This window comes from Mytilus edulis, chromosome 11, assembly GCF_963676685.1.
Source record: "Mytilus edulis chromosome 11, xbMytEdul2.2, whole genome shotgun sequence".
Lineage (NCBI taxonomy): Eukaryota > Metazoa > Mollusca > Bivalvia > Mytilida > Mytilidae > Mytilus > Mytilus edulis.
The window spans coordinates 35282304-35298927 of NC_092354.1; the positions used below are offsets into that span (position 1 = coordinate 35282304).

At 32.3% G+C, this 16624-nt stretch overlaps 2 long non-coding RNA genes across 3 annotated transcripts; one reads left to right on the forward strand and one right to left on the reverse strand.

Annotated features, from left to right (window-relative positions):
* Positions 1 to 58: 58 nt before the first annotated feature.
* Positions 59 to 15142, forward strand: LOC139495510 (uncharacterized). Its single transcript, XR_011657373.1, has 2 exons — positions 59 to 170; positions 14591 to 15142. It is a non-coding gene; the product is annotated as an uncharacterized lncRNA (long non-coding RNA).
* On the reverse strand, positions 6393 to 11371 carry LOC139495509 (uncharacterized). 2 transcript variants are annotated; one of them, XR_011657372.1, is made up of 3 exons: positions 11171 to 11371; positions 8609 to 8820; positions 6393 to 6694 (listed from the first exon to the last, which is right to left on the reverse strand). It is a non-coding gene; the product is annotated as an uncharacterized lncRNA (long non-coding RNA). The 2 variants fall into 2 exon arrangements; XR_011657371.1 differs by lacking the exon at positions 11171 to 11371 and adding an exon at positions 10790 to 11035.
* Positions 15143 to 16624: the final 1482 nt, after the last annotated feature.

Here is a 16624-nt window from a genome sequence, read left to right on the forward strand (position 1 = left end):
AATATGGAACATACAATTGCCTATTGTAAAACGTTTATGTGATGGATTTACACATGACGTCATTCATTGTTTACAAACGTTATTTTTGCACTCGCACTGACATTTCAACAGTTCAACAGTTCAAACTTCTTCTGGATTGAATACCACAATTGGATTGAAGGTAGATCAAGGTATAGTAGTACATTGTATATTTTAAAACTTCGAAAAGTGTAGCATAGCTAATTCAAAACATATTACGTTAGTTAAAAAAAGCAGAATACGCGTTACACAGTGGCGGACCCTTGGGGTTCCGGGGGTGTGAACACCAAATTATTTTGGACGTTCAATGCATTATTCTATGTAATACTACTTAAAATATTTTATTTCCCCCCACTGTGTTTCCCCCATTTTTTCGCTATAATTATGAAATCTTTAGGCGACTGAGTTGGAACCCCCCTTTTTCCTTTTATCCCGAGTTTTTGGAACCACAGGCACTTGTTTCTATCCATACGAAGGTCGACTATGGATAGTCGACCTTCGTATGGATAGAAACAAGTGACTGTGTTTGGAACCCTCTTTGGATCCGCCTCTGGTTACAGAACTTTCTGTAAATGTCAAAATAGGTATAAAATCGCGGGCATGTTTTGGATATACATATTATTACTTCTTTACCAAACCTTATTAAATAGATTATAGTATTAATATTTGTCAAATTGATATTTGTGAAATGATCAGCCTGACTTTCTAAACATATGATTGGATAAAGGGAGGTGCGGTACACCCCTCGGCGTAAGAAGGGGGAGGGTCCGAAGGTTGGACCCCTTTTTAACGATAAATACATAAATTTGAAAAGGGAAATCTATTTAGAAACCCTATCTCCAGATTTGGAACCCCCTTTTAAAAATGTGTTTCCTATTTTGACAGGATTTTTTTTATATAGGGCCCAATGCTTCATTTAATTTGGGAAACATTTTAATATATAAGTCCTAGGTGCCTACAAAATTATTTCATCTCGCCACATTGACTGCTGTGTTTGTTGCTGCATATATGTATATTTTTATATATATAAGTGATCTCGTTTGAAATGATTTAACAACAACATTTCTGTTACTTCTGGTTTTTTAAAATATTTTTTTAGCATACTATGCGATCTGGGCAATGCGATATATGGGTTTGCTCATTGTGCATTTGATGTGGTAAAAATCAGGGGCGGATCCCAGATTTTTGGAAGGGGGGCGAAGATATTAAATTTTGCCGAGCGGAGCGAGTCGGAAATTTTTTGGACCTTTTTTTTATGCTGTATTCTCCCTATTAATTGTCTATCATAAAATGATAGTATTGATCCAAAGCTATGTACTGATATATTTGATGTAGGACTTGTCAGTAAAAAATAGACATGGAAATTAGATGAAATTTACAATACGACCGACACGAGTTAAAAAAGACAAACAAGCAGTTTTTATCAAAATGTTTGATTGATATGTTTCACCCAACATAACTTAGGGAACCGAAGTGAGGGGTTCCAAATCCACTAAAGACTACGAAAGTGTCTGAAATGACAACGAAGTTATGAATGACGGTCAACAAATGGAGACATAAAAGTCACATCCAGTAGGCAGGTTGCATGCAGTCTGGTCTTGAAAAAAGTATTCAATATATATAAGTCCGGCAAAACAGACATTCCAGTCAGACATGCAAACCCCGGCCACAAAAAAATACGCCCGTTTTTATTCATCATGTTCATTTCATGCTAAATATTTTTGTTGGAAATTTTAGTTTTTAATAGCAAAAAAGTGGACAAGCCTATTGTTTTCAATCAAGATACGGCCAAAATTTTTGTTTAAGGCAAGAATCAGAGTCATTTTTTTTTTCTCTTAAATATCTCAGACTGCCTCCTCAAATCAAATGGTTCGTACCTGAGACTTGAAATTTTTCTAGAGCTTATACTGACTAGGGATCATTAATTTGTTAAACATGTTTTCGTAGGTAAATAATATTGTGGAACTTTTTTTTCATGAGAGTGTAATAGTCTATAGCAGTAGGACAACCGGATGTGCCTTTTCGGCCAAAATGTGATTCGGCGGCGCTCAGTAGTCCTACGCCGAAAAATGGACTATTTTGCGTCGGCCGACGTCAACTGAAAAATGGCGCGCTTTTGTATTTTTTTTAAATTCGTTTGCGGCAAAGTGCGGACGATAAATACTGTCGATTTTAAGCATATCTACAGGAGAAAAATATATGAGTTTACATATTATTTTCATTTTTGATCATTGAAACATAAGGAAATCTTATTTTTTTACATCTGAACATAGAATTTCGGATTTTGATTTTCTGCAATATAGGATTAAATGGCTATATCAAAAATGGGAACAAAAAAATACCTATCCTTCGATATGCTAAACATTTTTACAACCTATTCTCGCGAGTTTTTGGCATCGAAATTCGTAAAGAACAGAGGTGTCCAAGCCAGGGCAAAAATTTGTTCCCATTTTAAAGTAGGGGTCTCAATCTTTTATAGGTTTTTCCTTGCATGGTCGGTAGATTTGAAAATTGGAAGAGTTTCTGTTTTTAAAGTAAATATTTATTCAAATATCATGAAAAGGTGAATCATTAGGTATAAAACCACTTTAAATATAGCAGTTTGTGTCACTGAATTGTAAAATTATAGATTTTTTTCGAAATTGAAGAAGGCGCCATTTTTGGCTATTTTTCCATTACGTCTATTGATATGCTAAAATTATGAGGTGTTTCTAAAAAATCTCCGACTCAATTTTTTTTAAACTTTCATATGCTAATCTTTGGTACAAAATGTATGTGTTTTGAAAAAATTAGGCACTTCTATCGAGTAGAAATGGAGAATGGTCACCTTTACTTTGTATGTCCCCACTATGGGGGCCCTGTTCCTCCCTTTACCTTGTTTCTGAAGAGCACGATAGTAATTCATCTCTCGAAAAAATTATCCACTAAAAATAGTTGAAACATATCAAATATATGTTAAGACATCAATAAATTTTACTGGATGTGATTTTTTAAGCAGAATTGCCGGAATCGACCTCAACCGAAGTTGTGTCAGTATATAGATAAACGTTGTCAATTTCCGGCGCCGAAAATGCCAACGTAAAATGTCATTAAAAGTTGGATTCTTTTCTTCTTTGTAGCAATTTTGTTAATCTTAATGCCAATGAAGGCATGCAATACGTTGAATCCATACCAACGTTATACCATACTTGGTACCCTAGAGTGTTAGGCTTACACATCATGGGACCCCGACTGATTTGTTGAAATCATGATCGTACTTTAACTAAAAGTTTACAAAGTAACTTATAAAAAACAAGATTCATTCCGTGAATATTGCTACCTGCCGCTGAGTTTTTAATGAACATTTAATCTGATTCGGTCATAGAAAAGCTGTTGATATTCCTTTCGTTAATATAATTATCGTTGTGTGTTTTGTTTGGTTTCTTATTTTTAAAAGGGGGCGTTGGCAGGGGCATGCTCTTTTTATTTTGTCAAAGGCATGTGTCATTTTTAGGGCTCAGGGTTCTCAATCTCTGGTTACAGTGGAGGTTCAAACTCATCATGACTTTAAAACTTATTAAAAATTCATTTTGCAGTTTCTTGGGGCATTGACATACTGACTATCAATATGTCTATGCATAGGAGGGATGACCAATTCTTTTTTTTTTTTTTTTTTTTTTTTTTTTTTTTTTTTTTTTTTTTGTTTTAAATTATACATACTTTATTGAAAACTTTCACATTTGTTAGTTTGATACAGAAAGTACCGGTACCTTATCCCGGCCTCGTTAAACATTAGATTGTATATTTAGAAAAATTGTTAGTTATTGTTAGTACTCAAAATTACATAATATATATATAGTATATTATTGTGTATCAATTATTTCAATATTGATCAATAAAGTGAGAATTTTATTTAAGAGAGAATGTGAGAAGAGAAGAGAAAATAATAAATAATTAAAACACAAATACAAAACAAAAAACAAAAAATAAAAAATTAGAGAAAAAAAAATAAAAATAAAAAATAGAAAGTCCTTGAAATTTGGAATTTGGCAGCAATATTTTTTTTGGCAACATTAAATAGATTTGGCAAAGTTGGTTTTCCATTGTAAATAATTCATACAAACACAAAATAGATATTAGAGAATGTATATGCATTTTAGGCACAAAACAAGAACAAAAGACAATAAACAATAAACAACATATAACAGTATATTAAATAAAAACATATATGATGGTGTGAAAAGGCTAAACTAAAATGCACAATAACATTACATAGGGTAATGCTAATTAAGTTGCTTAAGTGTAAATTATTCTAATAATGGAAGCCAGGGGTCCCAGTAGAGGTTGGCAATGTGAAGAGGCTTTGTTTTAAAAAATATATTCTTTTCTAGTATTAGATTTTCTTTTAGATAGTTTTTCAGCCCTGCAAAATTTACTTGATTTTCACACAGTTTTGTTCTATAGATAAAGAATTTTGATAAAAGTATTATTAAGTTTTTTATTTTATTATTTTCTGTTTTTCCTAAATTTCCAAATAAAATTATATCCATGTTAAATGGAATAATTATTTGTGTTTGGTTATAAATCCAGTCCATGAGTCTTATCCACAGATCTGCTATTTTATGGCATGTCCAAAATATGTGTTCAATATCTTCAGTAACTTCACTGCAGAAAGTACATTTATCGCTTTGTTTTATTTTTATCTTAAATAAAAATTTATTTGTGCCCAATATTCTGTGTATTATTCTATATTGGAACCAGTGAAGTTTTGAGCTTTTTGTGGAGTAAAAAGACATATTATGCACAGTTTTCCAATCAAAATTTTTGTTGAGTGTTAAGGACCATTTTTCTTCACATCTAAGTTTAGTACTGCTTTTTTCAAATAAAACATTATACATATCTTTCGAGCCTTTTCTTGATAAAAAAAATATTCTTATATTATTTGGCATAATTGGTCCTAGTGTTTTATAACAATTGTTTATAGATATATAGTTTTTTTAAAGCCTTTTTATATGATTTTATTGATGAAATGACCCCATTATAAGTAAGTAGGTGGTGGGAATTCAAAAGAAATCCTGGTCCGTTCACAATAGTACTTCAGTGGCGGATCCAGAACTTTGCCTAAAAGGGGGGGGGCTCCAGTCATGCTTCAATGATTCCCTATATAATCAACCAAATTTTTCCCACGAAAGTGGGGGCCCCCCTGGATCCGCCTATGTACTTGTTCGCCCTGGGTGCTTTTCCCTTATACCCATTCGCCCTGTTCTTTTATTTTTTATTTTGTTGTCCTCTTTAATGTAAATTATTTGAATGAAGTATGTAAAATTTGGTTGACAATTTTGTGCATAAAACACTAACGCCAAAACGTTGGAGATTTTGTCTGGATTGACTATTCATTTGCATCCATTGCTACACATGCATTTATTTCTAAACATATTTTCACTTTTGCATACAGATGCAGAATATTCCTTTTCAGCCTGTCTTGTGTCATGTAACAGGGTCTTTTATACATGTGGCTCACTAACTGCTTTTTGTTCAAATTAATCTTTTTAGGCATTTGATATCTGGCGGAGAGTTGTCTTATTGGCATTGATCATACCCCAACTTTCTAATTTTCATATTACTGAAAGGTAACTGTATTTATTACCTTGAATTGAATAAATAACTACTTACAAAAAACAATTCCACATGCAAAAAAAATAAATGAAATATAATTTCAAATGATACAATGTAGCTAGCCTTATGGAATATTTTGTATGTTGTGCATCTCTTTTCTCCCTTTAGTGATGGGGGCCTATTTTGTATGGTTGGCTGCTTCATATTTGGTGATGGGATATACATTTAGTTATGCAGTGTTGAATACTGGTCCCCACCCCCCTAATTGATAGGAATAAACAAAACAAAAATTCTTTCACTCAATCTCAACAACAAGGCAAAAGTGAAGTAAATCAATATAAGCATACTATTGGTTCTGCTCGTTTTCTGCTCTTTGGTTGGGTTGTTATCTCTTTGACACATTGCCCATCTATATTCTCAATTTTAAAGATTATTCAAGTATGTGATATGTGATAAATATCCAAAAATGAGCTTATTTGATAAAATTCATCCTTGATCCACAATTTCTTGAAAAAGTACCAAAGCAAAATACAACATGTGGGTACATGTCTAATTTACCAGGAAAAAAGTTGAATAATTCTGGAATGGCAAAACTTGAATTTGCCCAAAACTAAAAGCGAGCTTTTTTAAATTACACTCATGCAAAATAAAAGGGAAACACTTGAGGCCAGAGGGAAGATATAATATTCGGTTGTCAGAAGTGTAAAATAAACGTGGAATCTTATTAAGTATATAACAGTGAAATTGCTTAAAACAAAATATTCATGAAAACAACTGAGTCAATAATCTGATTTTTTTTAATAAATATGGTGACATTTCACTTCTGCACTTTTTAATGTTGATGAGTCTCACATATTTAAAAAATCCTCTTGTTACTAAACTTTGGAGTCCATAGTCTTTCATTTATTAAATCCTGCATTAGTTCAACAAAAATGGCCGCTTATAATCACTTGAACCACCTCGGATACCATTCTGTACATGAATATATCTCTCATAACAAATTTCATATAAATTGCTGATTCCAGGTATCAAAATTTTTATCCTCCAGTAAAATTATTCCTCTGACAGGATGTGTTGTCTACTGAAAATGAAATTTTTTGTTATTAAATTAAGTTTGTTAATTCAATCAAAAAGTAATGAAGAATCAATGATAATTATAATATATTGTATTTCATTGTTATTGCCATCTATGACCTCAATACAGTCTGCTCAAGTCATTCTCTTATCTAAAAAAAACAGATGCTCCGCAGGGCGCAGCTTTATACGCCCGCAGTGGTTGAACCCTGAACGGTTGGGGCAAGTATGGACACAACATTCAAGCTGGATTCAGCTCTAAATTTGGATTGTGATTAAATAGTTGACACAGCATAGGTTTCTGACACAGAATGAATGTGGTCTAATGAACTTAAAATACTTTTTTTTCCTTTGAGCAATTCACTATGCTGTTAATATTAATCCTCTCAAAAAAATGTTTGAAGAAATTTTCTTTTTATTTATGAAATCTGAAATGAAACAAATTTACCCCCCCCCCCCCAATTTTTTTTTCACATCCCCTTTCCCTTATTCCAAAACTGATCTCAATTCAAATTTCTAATGGAGTTTGCAACAATAACTACTCATTTAAATACATCATAAACTAAGTTTAATTTTGGACCCTTTGGACCTTAATGTAGACCAATTTGAAAACAGGACCAAAATTTAAGAATCTACATGTGTATACACAGTTAGATTCGGCATATTGAAGAACCCCAAGTATTCAATTTTTGATGAAATCAAACAAAGTTTAATTTTGGACCCTTTGGGCCCCTTATTCCTAAACTGTTTGGACCAAAACTTCCAAAATCACTCCCAACCTTCCTTTTATGGTAATAAACCTTGTGTTTAAATTTCATAGATTTCTATTGACTTACATGTATACTAAAGTTATGGTGCGAAAACCAAGAAAAATGCTTATTTGGGCCCCTTTTTGGCCCCTTATTCCTAAACTGCTCGGACCTCAACTCCCAAAATCAATCCCAACCTTCCTTTTGAGGTCATAAACCTTGTGTTTAAATTTCATTGATTTCTATTTACTTATACTAAAGTTATTGTGTGAAAACCAAGAATAATGCTTATTTGGGCCCTTTTTTGGCCCTTAATTCCTAAACTGTTGAAACCAAAACTCTCAAAATCAATCCCAACCTTTCTTTTGTGGTCATAAACCTTGTATCAAAATTTCATAGATTTATATTTACTTAAACTTAAGTTATAGTGCGAAAACCAAGAAAATGCTTATTTGGGCCCATTTTGGCCCCTAATTCCTAAAATGTTGGGACCAAAACTTCCAAAATCAATCCCAACCTTCCTTTTGTGGTTATAAACCTTGTGTTAAAATTTCATAGATTTCTATTCACTTTTACTAAAGTTAGAGTGCGAAAACTAAAAGTATTCAGACGACGACGACGATGCCAACGTGATACCAATATATGACCAAAAAATTTTCAATTTTTGCGGTCATATAAAAATGGTCAGATTTATTAAAACGCTTCATTTGCATGGATATGATGCACATCATGTAAGAGTTAATTCCCTTATATTGTTTTTTTTTATCATAAATTAAATTAAATTATGGTACCCTTCATTCTTGAAATTAGGTTTTAAATCCAAATGTAACTATCTTGACATTTATACAGCATAGATAACAGAATAAAATCTTTAAACTATTAAAAGAATACCATTCGGCCTTAAAGTCTGTGTATGATTCTTTTACCTATATCTCATTAATTATAATTTCCATCCTCAATTTATTCCATTGGCAATATATATAAAAAAGAATAATTTAGTATATAATTATGTCTGACTGTTAAATGTAGATATTTTCAGTCTATTCCCTTATGAAAACAGCCTGCATACCATGTATATTATGTTTTTGTTTCATATTTGTGGGATTGAAATCATAGCACACTGTAAATAACTGACTGTTTTTACCCTAAACAGACACTTTTGGATTACTTACCCTTAATATATTCTAGTCCTATTGTTTTCTATCAAAATCATTTTGCTTTCAACATTACTGGACACTGGTCGTTGACATTCCATTTGATTACTGTTTTCTTGTTGTATGTATATATATCACACATACACATGTACATGTGCAAGTGTTTTTTGTTGATATATAAAAGTCCTATGTATTGAATTTTTGATTCATAGTGAACATCTTTCTCCTTCCTGTAAATATAAAGCAAATGTACATACAATTACTAAATAAATTATATACTAAATTATTCAAAGCAAAATTAAACTTTGCATTGTTATTATCAGCACATTAATACAAATTTGCCATATGAATTACCAAGAAAATACATGTTTTTACTAAGTATTAAAAATAATTATGCCTCAAGCATTTTGCTCAATACATAAAAGTTAAAGGCAATAATGGGCAAAGAAAATATTTCCAAGTCTTGAAAATTTATTTTTTAAGTATAATATAAAAAAAAGATGTGGTATGATTGCCAATGAGACAACTATCCACAAAACACCAAAATGACACAGACATTAACAACTATATGTCACTGTACAGCCTTCAACAATGAGCAAAGCCCATACCGCATAGTCAGCTACAAAGAGCCCCGATAAGACAATGTAAAACAATTCAAACGAGAAAACTAATGGCCTTATTTATGAAAAAATGAAGAACAAATATGTAACACATAAACAAACGACAACCACTGAATTACAGGCTCCTGACTTGGGACAGGCACATACATAAATAATGTGGCGGTGTTAAACATGTTAGATAACAATGTTTAATATTATAACATGGAGCAGACTTGAGTGTTAACAATCCTTTCATTAACATTTTTATATTCAATTATATTATAGTGTACATAAATATCATAACATGTACAATACAAGCTAAAATTATATACATTTTGGGGGCAATCACAACCCAGTTTTTCTCAATTAAAATCATGGAACCACCACTGTCATGACTATTGAGACCTTGTTGGAAAAAATTTGGTTGATTATATAGGGACTGAAGCATGACTGGTTTATTTTTTTATATATGTGAAAGAAGAGTATGGATAGTGGAATGTAGGACAGAAAGTCACAGGACAAAAAGTCACAGACAAAAAGTCACGGACAAAAAGTCACAGGACAAAAAGTCACAATTCAATTTTGAGATTATTTTTCTTTGAATAAGAAAACTCTGATGTTAAAATTTTTTTCTTAAACTATTATATATAAAGCAACTCTGTTATAACTTTTTTCCCAATAAATATCAATAATGATCAAATAATTGTAATGAAAACAAAGTGTCAATGTGGCTTGGTACTTAAATGGCTTCGTGGTGCCAAGAAATACATCATTTAAATAGTTAAATTAAATATTTTTTTATTTATCAAGGCTTATGAACAATGTACTATACTTAAGAATGAATATATGTAATAAAAAGGAAATATTTCAAGATCTTTCTCGTACTTATTCAAATAATTGTCAAAAATTTATTTGTGACTTTTTGTCCTGTGACTTTTCGTCCTATCAAATTTGTGACTTTATGTCCTGTGACTTTTTGTCCTGTGACTTTCTGTCCGTTTACCGGATAGTGAACCCCCATTGTCAGAAACAAGTGCCTATAATCCCTTTCCCTTTGTATTGTATCAATTTGTGTTCATAAAAGATTTAATTTTTATAGATAAAATATTAAACTTGAGTGTACATGTATTATATAAATGAAATCAGGGACATATAAAAGTTCAAAATTCTTTATTTTCCAATTAAGGGCCCCTGACAGGCAATAATGACAACAATACACAATACATTCTGATTCTTAACACATAAACATATCATGAGTTTTGTCTCTTGCTTGTTCATGTTGTTATAAGTGTCAAAAGTGTTGGCTGTTATGTTTTATTGTTGTTTTGTTTTGTATATGTGTTCATGTGTTTCAGCGATGATCCTTTTGTACTGGATTTTATCCTGAATAAAATTAGTTAGATAGTTAGTTTATAATGAAGATAAAATTAATTGTTCCCAGATAAAATGGGAATTTATTTATATAAGACCAGGTATAAAGTAGCCAAGAGTTAAAGTGAATATGTCTTACATTCTAATGATTTAGTACATGGACGTCTTTGACGTGCAGCAAAATTCATGAAGTACCCACCCACCCCACCCCCTTTTTTAGAGAACTTACAGTCGGCATGAAACATTATCATCCACGCTTTCAAATTTGATTCGTTTTGGTCCGTATTTGCCGTTTCATGTTTACAATGTTCACAAAGTGATAGCGTGAATTATTTCCAGGGAGATCGTGAAGAACACTTTTTTTAATTTTGTCTGTCCAGTTTGAAAACGGATGTTGACAGTGGGTATAATATTTCCGGAGACAAGGGCGGATACCCCAGACCGAAATCCGAATGTAATAAAATAATAAAAGTGATAAATAGTAAATTCATTACATAAAAAAGGAAATGATGAAAACTTGGATTTCAATATTCATGTTTCATATTATTTTACACTTTATTTTTGTCGTTTAAATCATTTCTTGGGATGCAACTTCTTTGAAAATAATTACCTGCAATATCTGGAATAAAGCTTTATCTTTTATGTTGTGTGGCACAAAGTTTAAGCATCCAAGAATGTCATAAATGCAACTTTCAACAAGGAATGCCAAATCCGACGTCAAGTAATGGCCGCCATTACGTGTTGACAACGTCGTCTAGTGAACCGTATCACTGAGCGCCGAAATCCTTACTCAGGCGCTTCCGGTTGTCCTACTGTAGATCTAGAGTATTTACCATTACTTTCTGTTTAGTGGAATAGTGAAATAGAAGTCAATACGTTCTTGTGCTATCCTGTGTCGCTTTGAAGGTTTCCTGATTGTCATGACAACCTCAGCCTAAGCAATGTGTATTACTGTTATTTTAATTTCAAAATGACCGAGTGCCGTTTTTTCAACGCACTGGTCAACTCCACCATAGCAAATTACATGACTTTGACAATCAGTAAATACCGGCCAGCGAAAAATGTCTTTATAAGTAAAGAATTGTCGTATAAAAATTGAATACTCGGGAAATGGCAAAGTTCACGAAGTCTAGTCTGATTAATCATTTTACCAAAAAAAAAAAAAAGTCCGAGCAAAAAAGGGGGGGCGGGGCGTACCCCCTCTACGCCCCCTCTGAATCCGCCACTGAAAATCATTCAACAGTCTTCCTATTTTTATGTTGTAAATAAAGATGTCTGTGAAATATTTAAATTTCTATTTTATTTTGGTACTGGCTATGGTTACATTGAAATGTAACAGTCGTAAAAAAGTTATTGTTACAATGAAGTTTATAGGCTATATCGCCGGAATGCAGACCTAGGGTTGACTAAGGAACTACATAGAATACTTACGAGTGTAACAATGATATTTATGTCTACGGTTACATTGTGTTATTGTTACGTAAATGCACTCAAATGAAAAATTATTTTTTACAATATTTTATACATTTTTTTAATTTTAATTTGATTGTCAGTGTACACACAACCAGTATGTTGTTTCAGTCCGATGCATTTTTGGCCCGGTGTAACCACTCTCAGTGGCGGATCCAGAAATTTACATAAGTGGGGACCCACTGACTGACCTAAGAGGGGGCCAGCTCCAGTCACGCTTCAATGATTCCCCTATATAAGCAACCAATTTTTTTCCAAAAAGGGGGGGGCGGCTCCTCTGCCCCCCCTAAATCCACCTCTGACTCTAGGCAGCCCTCATAAACAAGTAATTGGGGTGGATGGGTTGGGTGGCTCAGTGTTGTATTAATATATAAGAAGATGTGGTATAACTGCCAATGAGAAAAGTCTCCTGTTCATATAAGTCGTAATATGTAGAAGTAAACCATTATAGGTCAAAGTACGGTCTTCAACGCCATGCCTGCATGAGCTCTCACCGAACAGCAAGGTGTAAAGGGCCCCAAAAGTGACTAATGTAAAACCATTCAAACTTGAAAACCAACTACTGAATACCAAACTCCTGACTTAAGACAATAACCTTTTGTGTATTGTTGCAATCTCAAAAACGTGTCCGATAATTTAAGAATGTGTCCGGTTAAAAAAGCCAGAATATTTCAAAACTCATATACCCCCAATGATACTCTGTAAAGTAAAAACGCAATTCAATATCAATGGTGTGGGATACGATAGAACCCGTATTGTTCGGTTGGATTGTAATTGGTCCAAGGACACAGTTATCGTCCATTGGTTTTCGTTGTCTACGAATATAGTCCCTAGTGTAAACTGTATAACTTGCATGTCTTATTTGATACACTTTCCCAATTTATTTCTTGATATTAAATGCATGAAATATCAAGTAGGGGGATGTAATTACATGTAAAAAAAAATTGGGTGCTGAATCTTTATGTTAAGAAGTAAATTGGTCCAGTTCTAAAAGGTCAAATTTTAGCACGTCTGAAGCTGTCAAACTGAATTTTACACCCCCTTAACACAGAATTGTCAATATTTTGAGTTAGAGCTGGTAGAAGTTTCTATAATTTTGATATTATTTGTCTCACTGGTAGTACACTACACTGTAAAAATCTTTTTGAGAAAGAGCAGGTGCGATTTTTTTAATTTGAATTTATTGTCTAAAAGAAATGCACTACGAAATAACTGTGTTCTCGGGCCAATTGATTAGAAAAAAAAGTCGAAGCAGGTGCCAAAAAAAAATCTGTAGGAAAGGTTTAGTAATCCGTACAGACAAATGTCCAAGGTATGCTACACTGTGCACGCTTTCTTCTGCTTGCAGACACAGACTATAGGTCTGGTTTAAAAAAAATTGCACAATAAAAAGTTATTTTTATTTGAAGCGCTTCAATTTATGATTTTCTTTATCAATATGATTATTATTATTATAAAGTTCAGACAGAGGTACTTCACAATTTAGATTTAACTAATACATCATGTACATTTTATATTGTATTTTCTTCCCGGTGCTTGACCACGTTTACTGTATGTCATTGATAAACATTAGTTTGTTCAGCATAGGTAATTCATAACAAGCATAGCTGCAGGCTAAGTTTACAACACATAATTAACTATTGATTACTTAATGTCCAGTGGCAAATATGTCATGCGTATTTAGAAAAAAACCCATTAACATTGCATTTAATAAGTTTTGTAAAGTTTAAATCATCGTTTATAAATAGTAAGTAAATTTTATTGTTTTAATATTATCCGGTGATGCCTATAAATGTCTTTTTACAAAATGTATGTCTATGACTGCTCGACCGGCGTCCCGCAGAAGTTGTTTCGCCAGTGCAATTTGACATGTTTATCAAATCATTGACGCGTTTTTGAGGAATCGGACACGTTTCTGTGTGCTACCATAGATAGATGTATAACATCTCTGGCTAGGTGCTACATATATGACTATGTACGATAAATTTTCAATTAAATTAAATTTGCACTTCAATCTATTAAACATTAATGTACTTTTGTATAAAGTAGTTAGTATATATTTAAATGTCTTTCGTCGTTGTTTCACGGATCTTATTATAAAGAGCACATACATAGACCGATGGTTAAAACTACACATGTATGAAATACTTGCCACTGGCAAACACCAATACTTTGATGATGATGAACTAAATTATCATATTTTCCTCTTTTTTTTTATTTAGAAACAAATTTCAACTTTGATTGATTACAATATTATATATACATGTAGTATCAGAAGTCCAGTCCATTAGTGATTACTCACGGGACTTATGGTAGTATATAAAGTAATAAGTAATTGTTGATGTCATACCATTCCCTTCCATAATTGTGCATTCTTTTTTATTTTTACATAACACAGAAATGAGGAAAGTTTTAACATAAGATAATTTATTGTAGCCTAGACCTGTTGGTGACCTTCTGCTGTTGTTTTTTTTTTTGGTCGGGTTGTTCTCTTTGACACATTCCCCATATCCATTCTCAATTTTATTATTTATAAAATCATTACATTTTCTTTCCTCAGAATGATTAACAGCAATGGAGACAGGAGCAGACATGGGAATGTTCGATGTGAAAATTGAAGACCTATAAACAAAATGATGTATCTAGACAATATGGCACTCATCAGAAAAAAAACCCAACATTTAATCATGAACCATTGAATCCTGAGTTTCGTACAAGTACCAAAACATTAAAGGTGGATGCTTATAATGAGCTCATATTAGAACTAAAGTGTCCTCTTGAATTACCACTGTACATGTAAAAAGACACATCATATCAGGGACTTAATTGAGGAAAAGAGCCAGGAAACTTACATTCAACATAGCATTCCAAAGAAAAGATGGCATAGGGGGAGAGCAATGAAACATGATACATGCAAAATTAATTGTTTCTTTGATTGTTTTATTTATGAGCTTTAAAGGGTCATAAAATAACCAAGGGGCATGAAAATGACAGAGATTTTTGCCACAAACTTCACATGTTGGTATGACATTGAATGTTTTATTATATATTAAAAAATGGTTATGATAAATTAAAGAAATTCCAGTTATGATTAAAAATAAGGTAATCGAGACATTGTTTTGTGTTGATTATAATGCATTGCCTAACATAGTAACATATAACTGCATTAATTACAACATATTTTAAGCAATAGCAAAATTCAAAAAAATGAACAGTATTGAAGATTCTAATCTTGTTTGATATATATATAAATTATGCGCTATTATACAATTGATACTGTAAAATATCAGCCTCGACCCACAGTGTGAATCTTCCTGATGTCGAGTGCGTATTATTTTTATTAACACTGAAAGACAGTCACAATCAAAATCAAGAAGTAAGCAAAGAATCACAAAACGAAAGGGCATTTACAACAACACATTGAAAAATACATATATAAAAACAACACGAACTCCATTAAAAACCGGGAGTGAATTCAGGTGCTCCTAATGCGTATTATTTTTATAAACACTGAAAGACAGTCACAACCAAAATCAAGAAGTAAGCAAAGAATCACAAAACAAAAGGGCATTTACAACAACACTTTGAAAAATACATAAAAGACAATACGAACACCATTAAAAACCGGGAGTGAATTCAGGTGCTCCTAATGGGTAAAATCCGATAAACTGCTTATCTTGCTTCATTTCTGTTGTGTTCTCCTTCGCTTCAATAGTATTTCGATAGACGAGAGTAAGCTTGATAATTTTCCTTGGTCATGTTCACGTCGCTAAAAAAAATCTGCGCAGCAGAGTGATATAGTCTAAGAGAAAAACGTAACCAGCTAAAAAAGGATAATAATAATATTGTCACAGAATTATCAAACCTATATTTGGATACCAACTGTACTGAGATGCACATTGTAAAAACTTCTCTAATGATAAACACTTAATCAGAGATATCTAGAAAAGATACAAAATATGCCACAAATTATTATATAGCATACTATACTTACCGAGTTTAAAAGTTTTCAGTTCCAAATATTTTTTGAAACAATACACATTCAAGTTAAAAAGATTAACAACACCAAATCTACTGAAACAGTACTGAAAATAACAATACCGAAATAGTACTGTCAACATCAGTACTGAAACAGTACTGACAAAATCAGTACTGAAACAGTACTGTTAAAATCAGTACTGAAACAGTACTGACAAAACCAGTACTGAAACAGTACTGTCAAAATCAGTACTGAAAAAGTACTGATAAAATCAGTACTGAAACAGTACTGTCAAAATCAGTACTAAAACAGTACTGTCAAAATCAGTACTGAAACAGTACTGTCAAAATCAGTACTAAAACAGTACTGTCAAAATCAGTACTGAAACAGTACTGACAAAATCAGTACTGATTTCATTGAAAGTATAACATTATAAGTTTTCAGTCTTTCCTAACAGTACTGATATGCACGAGGGTAGAAATGTACCAAAAAAGTACGGGTAAATTATTGGTAGTGTAGTTTTTGAATAAAGCTGTGGTTGTTTCAATTTTACTTCTAATACATTTGCCAATACATATTAGAAATTATCTTGATCAAATGACTGATTTAAGGTAA